Below are 17,263 nucleotides of genomic sequence, written 5' to 3' on the forward strand. Positions count from 1 at the left end.
GCCTCGCTGTCGATTCCTCCGATTCAGTTCCAACGTGGCTTACATCTCAGGGCGCACCTTAATACTAGCGACGCTATGAAAGCACAGGTGCAGAGGTTCCCCTGAGAGTGTCATTTCTTTCATTGCTGTTGCTGATTGAATGAGCCACTAACGTGCGAACTGCTCCAAAACATGATTCAGGACTTCTGGTGACAACTCTTGCCACGTTGAATAACGACAGACAGCTTCCAAATGATGTCTTTCATAGACGACTTTGGGGGTACATTTGACAGACCGATTAGTTTAGGAATCCGTGGTGCGCTGTGACACCAGCACATCAGCTTCTTCCCTGTCTTGGAAACGGGCCGCCTGCGCAAGGAATGCCAATGCGGTACTGCTTTTCGTGGAAGGACCAGAAGGCGGTAACTACACTCTCAAACAGAATGGCATATGATCACAACCAAGTTAGAGAAAAATTTACAATACTTTGCACAGTAATTAAATGGAGTTGCATTACATTGCACTCCGAGAGCAGATTTGTTCAAGCAAATTCGAAGGCAGTTTGCAGATGGGAAAGCAAGCAAGAAGGCTCCGTTCTTGTCCATGTTAAATTCTCCAGTTGAAGAATAAAGCCGTTTCTGCCCAGTTTCGAACTGGGGACCTTTCGCGCGTAAGGCGAACGTGATGACCACTACACTACAGAAACAAGCCGCAGACGCCTCTGCGGAGCTTCAGTGTCATCCAGCACTGAACGTTGAAGTCATTTTACATTTCACCTTTCTGTTTCCAATAGCTCCTTGTTTAATGGGACTTGTTTAATCATGGCTATGTGGTGAGCATGGACGAGATACACCGAAGTATCTGTTTCCATGCGGTGTACCGCAATAACGTTGTGTTGCTTACACCGGCTGTAAAGGATTACTTTTTAGCGGAGCTTGCCGTCGCAGTCTGTGGCAGTATCATTTAGTCTGTTCGACTGCGCACGGGACAAATAGCATTGTGAAACACTGCAGAAACGAACGACTTCCTTACATTTGCTCCGACAGACCATATTGCGGGAAATTTTCCCAGATTCTAAGTTGAGGATTTTTGCAGCAGGAGGTTACCTCAGAAACCCTGTTAATTCGTAATATATTGAGCGAATCGCAAATCAGAAGGCATTTAACATGGAACACAAACAAAACTGGCAAACCAAATGCGTTTTCAGACACAGCGAGCATGAATGCTAAATGCGAGACAGGCCGGGGGCATGAACCATAAAGTAATCTCACAACTAACAACAGGGCAATTCCAAACTGCTCTTTCAAACATACTGGAGCCTGAGTGCACCACCACTTCCCAGACAATGCTGAAAAGAGAGAAAGAAAGAACACAATAAGAATGGGCTGTAAAAAGTGAATTTCACCAATCACAGTCTCGATTACATTACCTTTCCCTTCCGGTGTCTCCAGGACGGAAATGAAGGAAATGGGAGAAATTCAATAACATGTGACATCGCAATTCATTGGAACGATTTTCCCATTGGCAGAAAACAAAATAACGACGAGTCGAGCCACCGCAGGACTTTGTTTCACAGCAGCAATGAAATAACAGCCTCCATTCGGTTCCAGTAAACGCACAACTTGTCTGGGACAGCAGAGCTGTTTGCGATTTTCCACGCGGGAGGCGAGCACGATCATGACAGCACAGACACCGGAAAAGTCGGCACTTTCCCACACCACAGTTAATTGCCCGGGAAGCACACACATCTTTCTTCGGTTTTAAACAGAAATGCAGCAGGAGTCGAAACAGGATCTTAACCAGCTGCCTCGTTGAAAACGATCAGCAGAACTGGCAGCGGTGGGATTCGAACCCACGCCTCTGTCGAGACTGGAGCCTAAATCCAGCGCCTTAGACCGCTCGGCCACACTACCACCCAACCGCGGCCCACATTTTCTTGCACTTCCAATTGAGATGCTGCATAACAACAGATGCAAAGTCACGTGAAAAGGGTTCGATGATCCCTCTCCGACACGCACAACTGCTGGGATGTGCCCGTCTACAATATCAATTTCGCAGCAGATAATGATAGCCCATCAATCCAGATAAATAAGCTGAGTCTATCTTCTCAGACTCTTTTCAGCTACAAATGTACCTGTGAGTGCGGGAGAACATACGATCGGTTATGATTTGGTCAAATTACCATCAGCTGCTTGACATTACTGCAATTTCGATTCTTGCTTTGCTAAATGATTTCACCCTTTGATCGAAACAGGACAGCTTTCACGTTTACACGGAACATGAAACACACAGGGAAAATGCACAAAGCTGAGCAGGCCGTGTTCCACATCATACCCGCGCAGCATCGTTTCAGTCACTGTGTCTGTTTTGCAGAATAAGAGTCCCAAAGAATGTTCTCCACCCTAAAACCGGAGATAGCATTACAATCCGAGAACGACAGATCACATTGTGAGGATGCTCTGACCTCGGAGCCGGTTCGAGGTGCCACTTTCCTTGCCTTTTTGCCTTAACCGTGAAATTCGCTGCAGAGATGTTCACACCTGGATATGAGCCACATGGATACCAACTGAGTCGACGAGAAGCGACTCAATAAATTTTGCTAAACTCCACGGTGCTTATTAGAAAGGCAGTTTCTGTTCACATCAATCTAAAAGACAGTTTCTGAACATAGTAACAGAAGACAAAAGGTAATTAGCTCACCCCACCCCCACTCCGGAAGAGGTGCTAACTGCCCTTGAGTGCTTTTTGTTCTCGATGTGAAGAGCTCTCACGTCTGAGTCACATTCACACGTCTCTGGTTGCTGAGTGAATCACAAAGAAGGAATTTCACCAGAGCTGCAACTGCCTCACTTCCCCACTCGCCCTCCCCGTTTACATTTTCCTGCTCGTCAGTGATTTAAAGAAAACCAAATGGATGCGATGTCATTCTGTAGCCTCGCTGTCGATTCCTCCGATTCAGTTCCAACGTGGCTTACATCTCAGGGCGCACCTTAATACTAGCGACGCTATGAAAGCACAGGTGCAGAGGTTCCCCTGAGAGTGTCATTTCTTTCATTGCTGTTGCTGATTGAATGAGCCACTAACGTGCGAACTGCTCCAAAACATGATTCAGGACTTCTGGTGACAACTCTTGCCACGTTGAATAACGACAGACAGCTTCCAAATGATGTCTTTCATAGACGACTTTGGGGGTACATTTGACAGACCGATTAGTTTAGGAATCCGTGGTGCGCTGTGACACCAGCGCATCAGCTTCTTCCCTGTCTTGGAAACGGGCCGCCTGCGCAAGGAATGCCAATGCGGTACTGCTTTTCGTGGAAGGACCAGAAGGCGGTAACTACACTCTCAAACAGAATGGCATATGATCACAACCAAGTTAGAGAAAAATTTACAATACTTTGCACAGTAATTAAATGGAGTTGCATTACATTGCACTCCGAGAGCAGATTTGTTCAAGCAAATTCGAAGGCAGTTTGCAGATGGGAAAGCAAGCAAGAAGGCTCCGTTCTTGTCCATGTTAAATTCTCCAGTTGAAGAATAAAGCCGTTTCTGCCCAGTTTCGAACTGGGGACCTTTCGCGCGTAAGGCGAACGTGATGACCACTACACTACAGAAACAAGCCGCAGACGCCTCTGCGGAGCTTCAGTGTCATCCAGCACTGAACGTTGAAGTCATTTTACATTTCACCTTTCTGTTTCCAATAGCTCCTTGTTTAATGGGACTTGTTTAATCATGGCTATGTGGTGAGCATGGACGAGATACACCGAAGTATCTGTTTCCACGCGGTGTACGGCAATAATGTTGTGTTGCTTACACCAGCTGTAAAGGATTACTTTTTAGCGGAGCTTGCCGTCGCAGTCTGTGGCAGTATCATTTAGTCTGTTCGACTGCGCACGGGACAAATAGCATTGTGAAACACTGCAGAAACGAACGACTTCCTTACTTTTGCTCCGACAGACCATATTGCGGGAAATTTTCCCAGATTCTAAGTTGAGGATTTTTGCAGCAGGAGGTTACCTCAGAAACCCTGTTAATTCGTAATGTATTGAGCGAATCGCAAATCAGAAGGCATTTAACATGGAACACAAACAAAACTGGCAAACCAAATGCGTTTTCAGACACAGCGAGCATGAATGCTAAATGCGAGACAGGCCGGGGGCATGAACCATAAAGTAATCTCACAACTAACAACAGGGCAATTCCAAACTGCTCTTTCAAACATACTGGAGCCTGAGTGCACCACCACTTCCCAGACAATGCTGAAAAGAGAGAAAGAAAGAACACAATAAGAATGGGCTGTAAAAAGTGAATTTCACCAATCACAGTCTCGATTACATTACCTTTCCCTTCCGGTGTCTCCAGGACGGAAATGAAGGAAATGGGAGAAATTCAATAACATGTGACATCGCAATTCATTGGAACGATTTTCCCATTGGCAGAAAACAAAATAACGACGAGTCGAGCCACCGCAGGACTTTGTTTCACAGCAGCAATGAAATAACAGCCTCCATTCGGTTCCAGTAAACGCACAACTTGTCTGGGACAGCAGAGCTGTTTGCGATTTTCCGCGCGGGAGGCGAGCACGATCATGACAGCACAGACACCGGAAAAGTCGGCACTTTCCCACACCACAGTTAATTGCCCGGGAAGCACACACATCTTTCTTCGGTTTTAAACAGAAATGCAGCAGGAGTCGAAACAGGATCTTAACCAGCTGCCTCGTTGAAAACGATCAGCAGAACTGGCAGCGGTGGGATTCGAACCCACGCCTCTGTCGAGACTGGAGCCTAAATCCAGCGCCTTAGACCGCTCGGCCACACTACCACCCAACCGCGGCCCATATTTTCTTGCACTTCCAATTGAGATGCTGCATAACAACAGATGCAAAGTCACGTGAAAAGGGTTCGATGATCCCTCTCCGACACGCACAACTGCTGGGATGTGCCCGTCTACAATATCAATTTCGCAGCAGATAATGATAGCCCATCAATCCAGATAAATAAGCTGAGTCTATCTTCTCAGACTCTTTTCAGCTACAAATGTACCTGTGAGTGCGGGAGAACATACGATCGGTTATGATTTGGTCAAATTACCATCAGCTGCTTGACATTACTGCAATTTCGATTCTTGCTTTGCTAAATGATTTCACCCTTTGATCGAAACAGGACAGCTTTCACGTTTACACGGAACATGAAACACACAGGGAAAATGCACAAAGCTGAGCAGGCCGTGTTCCACATCATACCCGCGCAGCATCGTTTCAGTCACTGTGTCTGTTTTGCAGAATAAGAGTCCCAAAGAATGTTCTCCACCCTAAAACCGGAGATAGCATTACAATCCGAGAACGACAGATCACATTGTGAGGATGCTCTGACCTCGGAGCCGGTTCGAGGTGCCACTTTCCTTGCCTTTTTGCCTTAACCGTGAAATTCGCTGCAGAGATGTTCACACCTGGATATGAGCCACATGGATACCAACTGAGTCGACGAGAAGCGACTCAATAAATTTTGCTAAACTCCACGGTGCTTATTAGAAAGGCAGTTTCTGTTCACATCAATCTAAAAGACAGTTTCTGAACATAGTAACAGAAGACAAAAGGTAATTAGCTCACCCCACCCCCACTCCGGAAGAGGTGCTAACTGCCCTTGAGTGCTTTTTGTTCTCGATGTGAAGAGCTCTCACGTCTGAGTCACATTCACACGTCTCTGGTTGCTGAGTGAATCACAAAGAAGGAATTTCACCAGAGCTGCAACTGCCTCACTTCCCCACTCGCCCTCCCCGTTTACATTTTCCTGCTCGTCAGTGATTTAAAGAAAACCAAATGGATGCGATGTCATTCTGTAGCCTCGCTGTCGATTCCTCCGATTCAGTTCCAACGTGGCTTACATCTCAGGGCGCACCTTAATACTAGCGACGCTATGAAAGCACAGGTGCAGAGGTTCCCCTGAGAGTGTCATTTCTTTCATTGCTGTTGCTGATTGAATGAGCCACTAACGTGCGAACTGCTCCAAAACATGATTCAGGACTTCTGGTGACAACTCTTGCCACGTTGAATAACGACAGACAGCTTCCAAATGATGTCTTTCATAGACGACTTTGGGGGTACATTTGACAGACCGATTAGTTTAGGAATCCGTGGTGCGCTGTGACACCAGCGCATCAGCTTCTTCCCTGTCTTGGAAACGGGCCGCCTGCGCAAGGAATGCCAATGCGGTACTGCTTTTCGTGGAAGGACCAGAAGGCGGTAACTACACTCTCAAACAGAATGGCATATGATCACAACCAAGTTAGAGAAAAATTTACAATACTTTGCACAGTAATTAAATGGAGTTGCATTACATTGCACTCCGAGAGCAGATTTGTTCAAGCAAATTCGAAGGCAGTTTGCAGATGGGAAAGCAAGCAAGAAGGCTCCGTTCTTGTCCATGTTAAATTCTCCAGTTGAAGAATAAAGCCGTTTCTGCGCAGTTTCGAACTGGGGACCTTCCGCGCGTAAGGCGAACGTGATGACCACTACACTACAGAAACAAGCCGCAGACGCCTCTGCGGAGCTTCAGTGTCATCCAGCACTGAACGTTGAAGTCATTTTACATTTCACCTTTCTGTTTCCAATAGCTCCTTGTTTAATGGGACTTGTTTAATCATGGCTATGTGGTGAGCATGGACGAGATACACCGAAGTATCTGTTTCCACGCGGTGTACGGCAATAATGTTGTGTTGCTTACACCAGCTGTAAAGGATTACTTTTTAGCGGAGCTTGCCGTCGCAGTCTGTGGCAGTATCATTTAGTCTGTTCGACTGCGCACGGGACAAATAGCATTGTGAAACACTGCAGAAACGAACGACTTCCTTACTTTTGCTCCGACAGACCATATTGCGGGAAATTTTCCCAGATTCTAAGTTGAGGATTTTTGCAGCAGGAGGTTACCTCAGAAACCCTGTTAATTCGTAATATATTGAGCGAATCGCAAATCAGAAGGCATTTAACATGGAACACAAACAAAACTGGCAAACCAAATGCGTTTTCAGACACAGCGAGCATGAATGCTAAATGCGAGACAGGCCGGGGGCATGAACCATAAAGTAATCTCACAACTAACAACAGGGCAATTCCAAACTGCTCTTTCAAACATACTGGAGCCTGAGTGCACCACCACTTCCCAGACAATGCTGAAAAGAGAGAAAGAAAGAACACAATAAGAATGGGCTGTAAAAAGTGAATTTCACCAATCACAGTCTCGATTACATTACCTTTCCCTTCCGGTGTCTCCAGGACGGAAATGAAGGAAATGGGAGAAATTCAATAACATGTGACATCGCAATTCATTGGAACGATTTTCCCATTGGCAGAAAACAAAATAACGACGAGTCGAGCCACCGCAGGACTTTGTTTCACAACAGCAATGAAATAACAGCCTCCATTCGGTTCCAGTAAACGCACAACTTGTCTGGGACAGCAGAGCTGTTTGCGATTTTCCGCGCGGGAGGCGAGCACGATCATGACAGCACAGACACCGGAAAAGTCGGCACTTTCCCACACCACAGTTAATTGCCCGGGAAGCACACACATCTTTCTTCGGTTTTAAACAGAAATGCAGCAGGAGTCGAAACAGGATCTTAACCAGCTGCCTCGTTGAAAACGATCAGCAGAACTGGCAGCGGTGGGATTCGAACCCACGCCTCTGTCGAGACTGGAGCCTAAATCCAGCGCCTTAGACCGCTCGGCCACACTACCACCCAACCGCGGCCCACATTTTCTTGCACTTCCAATTGAGATGCTGCATAACAACAGATGCAAAGTCACGTGAAAAGGGTTCGATGATCCCTCTCCGACACGCACAACTGCTGGGATGTGCCCGTCTACAATATCAATTTCGCAGCAGATAATGATAGCCCATCAATCCAGATAAATAAGCTGAGTCTATCTTCTCAGACTCTTTTCAGCTACAAATGTACCTGTGAGTGCGGGAGAACATACGATCGGTTATGATTTGGTCAAATTACCATCAGCTGCTTGACATTACTGCAATTTCGATTCTTGCTTTGCTAAATGATTTCACCCTTTGATCGAAACAGGACAGCTTTCACGTTTACACGGAACATGAAACACACAGGGAAAATGCACAAAGCTGAGCAGGCCGTGTTCCACATCATACCCGCGCAGCATCGTTTCAGTCACTGTGTCTGTTTTGCAGAATAAGAGTCCCAAAGAATGTTCTCCACCCTAAAACCGGAGATAGCATTACAATCCGAGAACGACAGATCACATTGTGAGGATGCTCTGACCTCGGAGCCGGTTCGAGGTGCCACTTTCCTTGCCTTTTTGCCTTAACCGTGAAATTCGCTGCAGAGATGTTCACACCTGGATATGAGCCACATGGATACCAACTGAGTCGACGAGAAGCGACTCAATAAATTTTGCTAAACTCCACGGTGCTTATTAGAAAGGCAGTTTCTGTTCACATCAATCTAAAAGACAGTTTCTGAACATAGTAACAGAAGACAAAAGGTAATTAGCTCACCCCACCCCCACTCCGGAAGAGGTGCTAACTGCCCTTGAGTGCTTTTTGTTCTCGATGTGAAGAGCTCTCACGTCTGAGTCACATTCACACGTCTCTGGTTGCTGAGTGAATCACAAAGAAGGAATTTCACCAGAGCTGCAACTGCCTCACTTCCCCACTCGCCCTCCCCGTTTACATTTTCCTGCTTGTCAGTGATTTAAAGAAAACCAAATGGATGCGATGTCATTCTGTAGCCTCGCTGTCGATTCCTCCGATTCAGTTCCAACGTGGCTTACATCTCAGGGCGCACCTTAATACTAGCGACGCTATGAAAGCACAGGTGCAGAGGTTCCCCTGAGAGTGTCATTTCTTTCATTGCTGTTGCTGATTGAATGAGCCACTAACGTGCGAACTGCTCCAAAACATGATTCAGGACTTCTGGTGACAACTCTTGCCACGTTGAATAACGACAGACAGCTTCCAAATGATGTCTTTCATAGACGACTTTGGGGGTACATTTGACAGACCGATTAGTTTAGGAATCCGTGGTGCGCTGTGACACCAGCGCATCAGCTTCTTCCCTGTCTTGGAAACGGGCCGCCTGCGCAAGGAATGCCAATGCGGTACTGCTTTTCGTGGAAGGACCAGAAGGCGGTAACTACACTCTCAAACAGAATGGCATATGATCACAACCAAGTTAGAGAAAAATTTACAATACTTTGCACAGTAATTAAATGGAGTTGCATTACATTGCACTCCGAGAGCAGATTTGTTCAAGCAAATTCGAAGGCAGTTTGCAGATGGGAAAGCAAGCAAGAAGGCTCCGTTCTTGTCCATGTTAAATTCTCCAGTTGAAGAATAAAGCCGTTTCTGCCCAGTTTCGAACTGGGGACCTTTCGCGCGTAAGGCGAACGTGATGACCACTACACTACAGAAACAAGCCGCAGACGCCTCTGCGGAGCTTCAGTGTCATCCAGCACTGAACGTTGAAGTCATTTTACATTTCACCTTTCTGTTTCCAATAGCTCCTTGTTTAATGGGACTTGTTTAATCATGGCTATGTGGTGAGCATGGACGAGATACACCGAAGTATCTGTTTCCACGCGGTGTACGGCAATAATGTTGTGTTGCTTACACCAGCTGTAAAGGATTACTTTTTAGCGGAGCTTGCCGTCGCAGTCTGTGGCAGTATCATTTAGTCTGTTCGACTGCGCACGGGACAAATAGCATTGTGAAACACTGCAGAAACGAACGACTTCCTTACTTTTGCTCCGACAGACCATATTGCGGGAAATTTTCCCAGATTCTAAGTTGAGGATTTTTGCAGCAGGAGGTTACCTCAGAAACCCTGTTAATTCGTAATATATTGAGCGAATCGCAAATCAGAAGGCATTTAACATGGAACACAAACAAAACTGGCAAACCAAATGCGTTTTCAGACACAGCGAGCATGAATGCTAAATGCGAGACAGGCCGGGGGCATGAACCATAAAGTAATCTCACAACTAACAACAGGGCAATTCCAAACTGCTCTTTCAAACATACTGGAGCCTGAGTGCACCACCACTTCCCAGACAATGCTGAAAAGAGAGAAAGAAAGAACACAATAAGAATGGGCTGTAAAAAGTGAATTTCACCAATCACAGTCTCGATTACATTACCTTTCCCTTCCGGTGTCTCCAGGACGGAAATGAAGGAAATGGGAGAAATTCAATAACATGTGACATCGCAATTCATTGGAACGATTTTCCCATTGGCAGAAAACAAAATAACGACGAGTCGAGGCACCGCAGGACTTTGTTTCACAGCAGCAATGAAATAACAGCCTCCATTCGGTTCCAGTAAACGCACAACTTGTCTGGGACAGCAGAGCTGTTTGCGATTTTCCGCGCGGGAGGCGAGCACGATCATGACAGCACAGACACCGGAAAAGTCGGCACTTTCCCACACCGCAGTTAATTGCCCGGGAAGCACACACATCTTTCTTCGGTTTTAAACAGAAATGCAGCAGGAGTCGAAACAGGATCTTAACCAGCTGCCTCGTTGAAAACGATCAGCAGAACTGGCAGCGGTGGGATTCGAACCCACGCCTCTGTCGAGACTGGAGCCTAAATCCAGCGCCTTAGACCGCTCGGCCACACTACCACCCAACCGCGGGCCACATTTTCTTGCACTTCCAATTGAGATGCTGCATAACAACAGATGCAAAGTCACGTGAAAAGGGTTCGATGATCCCTCTCCGACACGCACAGTTGCTGGGATGTGCCCGTCTACAATATCAATTTCGCAGCAGATAATGATAGCCCATCAATCCAGATAAATAAGCTGAGTCTATCTTCTCAGACTCTTTTCAGCTCCAAATGTACCTGTGAGTGCGGGAGAACATACGATCGGTTATGATTTGGTCAAATTACCATCAGCTGCTTGACATTACTGCAATTTCGATTCTTGCTTTGCTAAATGATTTCACCCTTTGATCGAAACAGGACAGCTTTCACGTTTACACGGAACATGAAACACACAGGGAAAATGCACAAAGCTGAGCAGGCCGTGTTCCACATCATACCCGCGCAGCATCGTTTCAGTCACTGTGTCTGTTTTGCAGAATAAGAGTCCCAAAGAATGTTCTCCACCCTAAAACCGGAGATAGCATTACAATCCGAGAACGACAGATCACATTGTGAGGATGCTCTGACCTCGGAGCCGGTTCGAGGTGCCACTTTCCTTGCCTTTTTGCCTTAACCGTGAAATTCGCTGCAGAGATGTTCACACCTGGATATGAGCCACATGGATACCAACTGAGTCGACGAGAAGCGACTCAATAAATTTTGCTAAACTCCACGGTGCTTATTAGAAAGGCAGTTTCTGTTCACATCAATCTAAAAGACAGTTTCTGAACATAGTAACAGAAGACAAAAGGTAATTAGCTCACCCCACCCCCACTCCGGAAGAGGTGCTAACTGCCCTTGAGTGCTTTTTGTTCTCGATGTGAAGAGCTCTCACGTCTGAGTCACATTCACACGTCTCTGGTTGCTGAGTGAATCACAAAGAAGGAATTTCGCCAGAGCTGCAACTGCCTCACTTCCCCACTCGCCCTCCCCGTTTACATTTTCCTGCTCGTCAGTGATTTAAAGAAAACCAAATGGATGCGATGTCATTCTGTAGCCTCGCTGTCGATTCCTCCGATTCAGTTCCAACGTGGCTTACATCTCAGGGCGCACCTTAATACTAGCGACGCTATGAAAGCACAGGTGCAGAGGTTCCCCTGAGAGTGTCATTTCTTTCATTGCTGTTGCTGATTGAATGAGCCACTAACGTGCGAACTGCTCCAAAACATGATTCAGGACTTCTGGTGACAACTCTTGCCACGTTGAATAACGACAGACAGCTTCCAAATGATGTCTTTCATAGACGACTTTGGGGGTACATTTGACAGACCGATTAGTTTAGGAATCCGTGGTGCGCTGTGACACCAGCACATCAGCTTCTTCCCTGTCTTGGAAACGGGCCGCCTGCGCAAGGAATGCCAATGCGGTACTGCTTTTCGTGGAAGGACCAGAAGGCGGTAACTACACTCTCAAACAGAATGGCATATGATCACAACCAAGTTAGAGAAAAATTTACAATACTTTGCACAGTAATTAAATGGAGTTGCATTACATTGCACTCCGAGAGCAGATTTGTTCAAGCAAATTCGAAGGCAGTTTGCAGATGGGAAAGCAAGCAAGAAGGCTCCGTTCTTGTCCATGTTAAATTCTCCAGTTGAAGAATAAAGCCGTTTCTGCCCAGTTTCGAACTGGGGACCTTTCGCGCGTAAGGCGAACGTGATGACCACTACACTACAGAAACAAGCCGCAGACGCCTCTGCGGAGCTTCAGTGTCATCCAGCACTGAACGTTGAAGTCATTTTACATTTCACCTTTCTGTTTCCAATAGCTCCTTGTTTAATGGGACTTGTTTAATCATGGCTATGTGGTGAGCATGGACGAGATACACCGAAGTATCTGTTTCCACGCGGTGTACGGCAATAATGTTGTGTTGCTTACACCAGCTGTAAAGGATTACTTTTTAGCGGAGCTTGCCGTCGCAGTCTGTGGCAGTATCATTTAGTCTGTTCGACTGCGCACGGGACAAATAGCATTGTGAAACACTGCAGAAACGAACGACTTCCTTACTTTTGCTCCGACAGACCATATTGCGGGAAATTTTCCCAGATTCTAAGTTGAGGATTTTTGCAGCAGGAGGTTACCTCAGAAACCCTGTTAATTCGTAATGTATTGAGCGAATCGCAAATCAGAAGGCATTTAACATGGAACACAAACAAAACTGGCAAACCAAATGCGTTTTCAGACACAGCGAGCATGAATGCTAAATGCGAGACAGGCCGGGGGCATGAACCATAAAGTAATCTCACAACTAACAACAGGGCAATTCCAAACTGCTCTTTCAAACATACTGGAGCCTGAGTGCACCACCACTTCCCAGACAATGCTGAAAAGAGAGAAAGAAAGAACACAATAAGAATGGGCTGTAAAAAGTGAATTTCACCAATCACAGTCTCGATTACATTACCTTTCCCTTCCGGTGTCTCCAGGACGGAAATGAAGGAAATGGGAGAAATTCAATAACATGTGACATCGCAATTCATTGGAACGATTTTCCCATTGGCAGAAAACAAAATAACGACGAGTCGAGGCACCGCAGGACTTTGTTTCACAACAGCAATGAAATAACAGCCTCCATTCGGTTCCAGTAAACGCACAACTTGTCTGGGACAGCAGAGCTGTTTGCGATTTTCCACGCGGGAGGCGAGCACGATCATGACAGCACAGACACCGGAAAAGTCGGCACTTTCCCACACCACAGTTAACTGCCCGGGAAGCACACACATCTTTCTTCGGTTTTAAACAGAAATGCAGCAGGAGTCGAAACAGGATCTTAACCAGCTGCGTCGTTGGAAACGATCAGCAGAACTGGCAGCGGTGGGATTCGAACCCACGCCTCTGTCGAGACTGGAGCCTAAATCCAGCGCCTTAGACCGCTCGGCCACACTACCACCCACCCGCGGCCCACATTTTCTTGCACTTCCAATTGAGATGCTGCATAACAACAGATGCAAAGTCACGTGAAAAGGGTTCGATGATCCCTCTCCGACACGCACAACTGCTGGGATGTGCCCGTCTACAATATCAATTTCGCAGCAGATAATGATAGCCCATCAATCCAGATAAATAAGCTGAGTCTATCTTCTCAGACTCTTTTCAGCTCCAAATGTACCTGTGAGTGCGGGAGAACATACGATCGGTTATGATTTGGTCAAATTACCATCAGCTGCTTGACATTACTGCAATTTCGATTCTTGCTTTGCTAAATGATTTCACCCTTTGATCGAAACAGGACAGCTTTCACGTTTACACGGAACATGAAACACACAGGGAAAATGCACAAAGCTGAGCAGGCCGTGTTCCACATCATACCCGCGCAGCATCGTTTCAGTCACTGTGTCTGTTTTGCAGAATAAGAGTCCCAAAGAATGTTCTCCACCCTAAAACCGGAGATAGCATTACAATCCGAGAACGACAGATCACATTGTGAGGATGCTCTGACCTCGGAGCCGGTTCGAGGTGCCACTTTCCTTGCCTTTTTGCCTTAACCGTGAAATTCGCTGCAGAGATGTTCACACCTGGATATGAGCCACATGGATACCAACTGAGTCGACGAGAAGCGACTCAATAAATTTTGCTAAACTCCACGGTGCTTATTAGAAAGGCAGTTTCTGTTCACATCAATCTAAAAGACAGTTTCTGAACATAGTAACAGAAGACAAAAGGTAATTAGCTCACCCCACCCCCACTCCGGAAGAGGTGCTAACTGCCCTTGAGTGCTTTTTGTTCTCGATGTGAAGAGCTCTCACGTCTGAGTCACATTCACACGTCTCTGGTTGCTGAGTGAATCACAAAGAAGGAATTTCACCAGAGCTGCAACTGCCTCACTTCCCCACTCGCCCTCCCCGTTTACATTTTCCTGCTCGTCAGTGATTTAAAGAAAACCAAATGGATGCGATGTCATTCTGTAGCCTCGCTGTCGATTCCTCCGATTCAGTTCCAACGTGGCTTACATCTCAGGGCGCACCTTAATACTAGCGACGCTATGAAAGCACAGGTGCAGAGGTTCCCCTGAGAGTGTCATTTCTTTCATTGCTGTTGCTGATTGAATGAGCCACTAACGTGCGAACTGCTCCAAAACATGATTCAGGACTTCTGGTGACAACTCTTGCCACGTTGAATAACGACAGACAGCTTCCAAATGATGTCTTTCATAGACGACTTTGGGGGTACATTTGACAGACCGATTAGTTTAGGAATCCGTGGTGCGCTGTGACACCAGCATATCAGCTTCTTCCCTGTCTTGGAAACGGGCCGCCTGCGCAAGGAATGCCAATGCGGTACTGCTTTTCGTGGAAGGACCAGAAGGCGGTAACTACACTCTCAAACAGAATGGCATATGATCACAACCAAGTTAGAGAAAAATTTACAATACTTTGCACAGTAATTAAATGGAGTTGCATTACATTGCACTCCGAGAGCAGATTTGTTCAAGCAAATTCGAAGGCAGTTTGCAGATGGGAAAGCAAGCAAGAAGGCTCCGTTCTTGTCCATGTTAAATTCTCCAGTTGAAGAATAAAGCCGTTTCTGCCCAGTTTCGAACTGGGGACCTTTCGCGCGTAAGGCGAACGTGATGACCACTACACTACAGAAACAAGCCGCAGACGCCTCTGCGGAGCTTCAGTGTCATCCAGCACTGAACGTTGAAGTCATTTTACATTTCACCTTTCTGTTTCCAATAGCTCCTTGTTTAATGGGACTTGTTTAATCATGGCTATGTGGTGAGCATGGACGAGATACACCGAAGTATCTGTTTCCATGCGGTGTACCGCAATAACGTTGTGTTGCTTACACCGGCTGTAAAGGATTACTTTTTAGCGGAGCTTGCCGTCGCAGTCTGTGGCAGTATCATTTAGTCTGTTCGACTGCGCACGGGACAAATAGCATTGTGAAACACTGCAGAAACGAACGACTTCCTTACTTTTGCTCCGACAGACCATATTGCGGGAAATTTTCCCAGATTCTAAGTTGAGGATTTTTGCAGCAGGAGGTTACCTCAGAAACCCTGTTAATTCGTAATGTATTGAGCGAATCGCAAATCAGAAGGCATTTAACATGGAACACAAACAAAACTGGCAAACCAAATGCGTTTTCAGACACAGCGAGCATGAATGCTAAATGCGAGACAGGCCGGGGGCATGAACCATAAAGTAATCTCACAACTAACAACAGGGCAATTCCAAACTGCTCTTTCAAACATACTGGAGCCTGAGTGCACCACCACTTCCCAGACAATGCTGAAAAGAGAGAAAGAAAGAACACAATAAGAATGGGCTGTAAAAAGTGAATTTCACCAATCACAGTCGCGATTAGCAGAAATGGCAGCGGTAGGATTCGCACCCACGACTCTGTCGAGACGAGAGCCGAAATCCAGCGCCGTATACCGCTCGGCCACACTACCAGCCAGCCGCGGCTCTCATTTTCTTACACTTCCAGTTGTGATGCTGCATAACAACAGATGCAAAGTCACGTGAAAAGTGTTCCATGAACCCTCTCCGACACGCACAACTGCTGGGGTGTGCCCGTCTACAATATCAATTTCCAACACGACACTCTGGGCTCTGAGCTCCAGCACCTGCAGCCCTCACTTTCGCTTATCTTCGCAGGGGGAATAGTCGAGCTCGTGCACCACCTTGGTAAATCTCCTCTGACCACCCTCCCGTGCAAACACACGTTGCCTGTGGCTGGCGATTAGAACAGAACAAAATTATCCAAAGAAAAGCAGAAATATCTGAACAAAACCTCTCTGGGGAGAGATTTTCGAGCCAAACGATCCGCCTGTGGAACGAATGATATGTGTAGGTGGAGCAGGAAGGTGAAAGAAGGTGCACAGGGTCTAAAATGATTGAACTTGATGTTGGATACGAAGATTGCATGGTCTCTCAGTAGGAAATGACGTGCCGCTCTTCCAACTTGCGCTTTGCCATGCGGGAGCTCTGCAGAAGACCAAACTGAAATGGAGGCATGGGAGCACAGTGGGATGTTGCAGTGACAGGGACCTTGAAGCTCAGTACCTTTTCTTGCTTGCAGAAAGAACGTATATTGTACTCACGTTTGTCACCCGCTCTGTTTTTTCTCTCCCCAGTCTAGACGATATCACATTGTGAGCCGGAAATGCAGTCTGCTAAATTGAGTGATGGGAAGATAAATCACTGGAACATTACACAGTGAGGAGAACATCGTAATCGAGCAGCATTACACCTTCTGGGATTTCGTGGAATGGTGTCATATGGGAAAGTGCTGGAGAGTCAAGGAGGATTGGACGAGGGTGTACAGAGAGAAATTGTCCTGCATAGTGCCGGTATTCAGCTGTATGGGTTAGTGAAGAAAGGGCAGTAGAATGCATATCATCCCGAACTTCGTGTTATAAGAAAACACCTCACAATGGAGCAAAACTGCCAAATGATTTTCATTCCAACGCCGACACTAGGTACAGCTTTCAGAAGTCACGTGTTTGCATTGTCAGTCTGTCTCCCCGGGAGTAGTAGTACTCACCCACGTTGATTCAGATAGCACAGTTCTTCCTGTGACATTTCCCTTCGAGAATGGAAGGGCAGTTATTTATAACCCACACTTGGAACGGAATATCTGTATTGCCCAAAAAGAATTGCTTAACTC

General features: G+C 46.5%; 10 non-coding genes across 10 annotated transcripts; all 10 read right to left on the reverse strand.

Annotated features, from left to right (window-relative positions):
• Window positions 1-612: 612 nt before the first annotated feature.
• On the reverse strand, window positions 613-685 carry trnav-uac (transfer RNA valine (anticodon UAC)). The gene has a single exon. It is a non-coding gene; the product is annotated as a tRNA-Val (tRNA).
• Window positions 686-1,810: 1,125 nt separating this feature from the next.
• On the reverse strand, window positions 1,811-1,892 carry trnal-uag (transfer RNA leucine (anticodon UAG)). Its single transcript has one exon. It is a non-coding gene; the product is annotated as a tRNA-Leu (tRNA).
• Window positions 1,893-3,523: 1,631 nt separating this feature from the next.
• trnav-uac (transfer RNA valine (anticodon UAC)) lies at window positions 3,524-3,596 on the reverse strand. Its single transcript has one exon. It is a non-coding gene; the product is annotated as a tRNA-Val (tRNA).
• A 1,125-nt stretch (window positions 3,597-4,721) lies between these two features.
• On the reverse strand, window positions 4,722-4,803 carry trnal-uag (transfer RNA leucine (anticodon UAG)). The gene has a single exon. It is a non-coding gene; the product is annotated as a tRNA-Leu (tRNA).
• Window positions 4,804-7,632: 2,829 nt separating this feature from the next.
• Window positions 7,633-7,714, reverse strand: trnal-uag (transfer RNA leucine (anticodon UAG)). The gene has a single exon. It is a non-coding gene; the product is annotated as a tRNA-Leu (tRNA).
• A 1,631-nt stretch (window positions 7,715-9,345) lies between these two features.
• Window positions 9,346-9,418, reverse strand: trnav-uac (transfer RNA valine (anticodon UAC)). Its single transcript has one exon. It is a non-coding gene; the product is annotated as a tRNA-Val (tRNA).
• Window positions 9,419-10,543: 1,125 nt separating this feature from the next.
• On the reverse strand, window positions 10,544-10,625 carry trnal-uag (transfer RNA leucine (anticodon UAG)). The gene has a single exon. It is a non-coding gene; the product is annotated as a tRNA-Leu (tRNA).
• Window positions 10,626-12,256: 1,631 nt separating this feature from the next.
• trnav-uac (transfer RNA valine (anticodon UAC)) lies at window positions 12,257-12,329 on the reverse strand. The gene has a single exon. It is a non-coding gene; the product is annotated as a tRNA-Val (tRNA).
• Window positions 12,330-13,454: 1,125 nt separating this feature from the next.
• On the reverse strand, window positions 13,455-13,536 carry trnal-uag (transfer RNA leucine (anticodon UAG)). The gene has a single exon. It is a non-coding gene; the product is annotated as a tRNA-Leu (tRNA).
• Window positions 13,537-15,167: 1,631 nt separating this feature from the next.
• trnav-uac (transfer RNA valine (anticodon UAC)) lies at window positions 15,168-15,240 on the reverse strand. The gene has a single exon. It is a non-coding gene; the product is annotated as a tRNA-Val (tRNA).
• Window positions 15,241-17,263: the final 2,023 nt, after the last annotated feature.

The sequence above is a fragment of the Chiloscyllium plagiosum genome, unplaced genomic scaffold (assembly GCF_037043375.1).
Source record: "Chiloscyllium plagiosum isolate Xiang-an unplaced genomic scaffold, Cpla_swu_hap1 HiC_scaffold_18, whole genome shotgun sequence".
NCBI lineage: Eukaryota > Metazoa > Chordata > Chondrichthyes > Orectolobiformes > Hemiscylliidae > Chiloscyllium > Chiloscyllium plagiosum.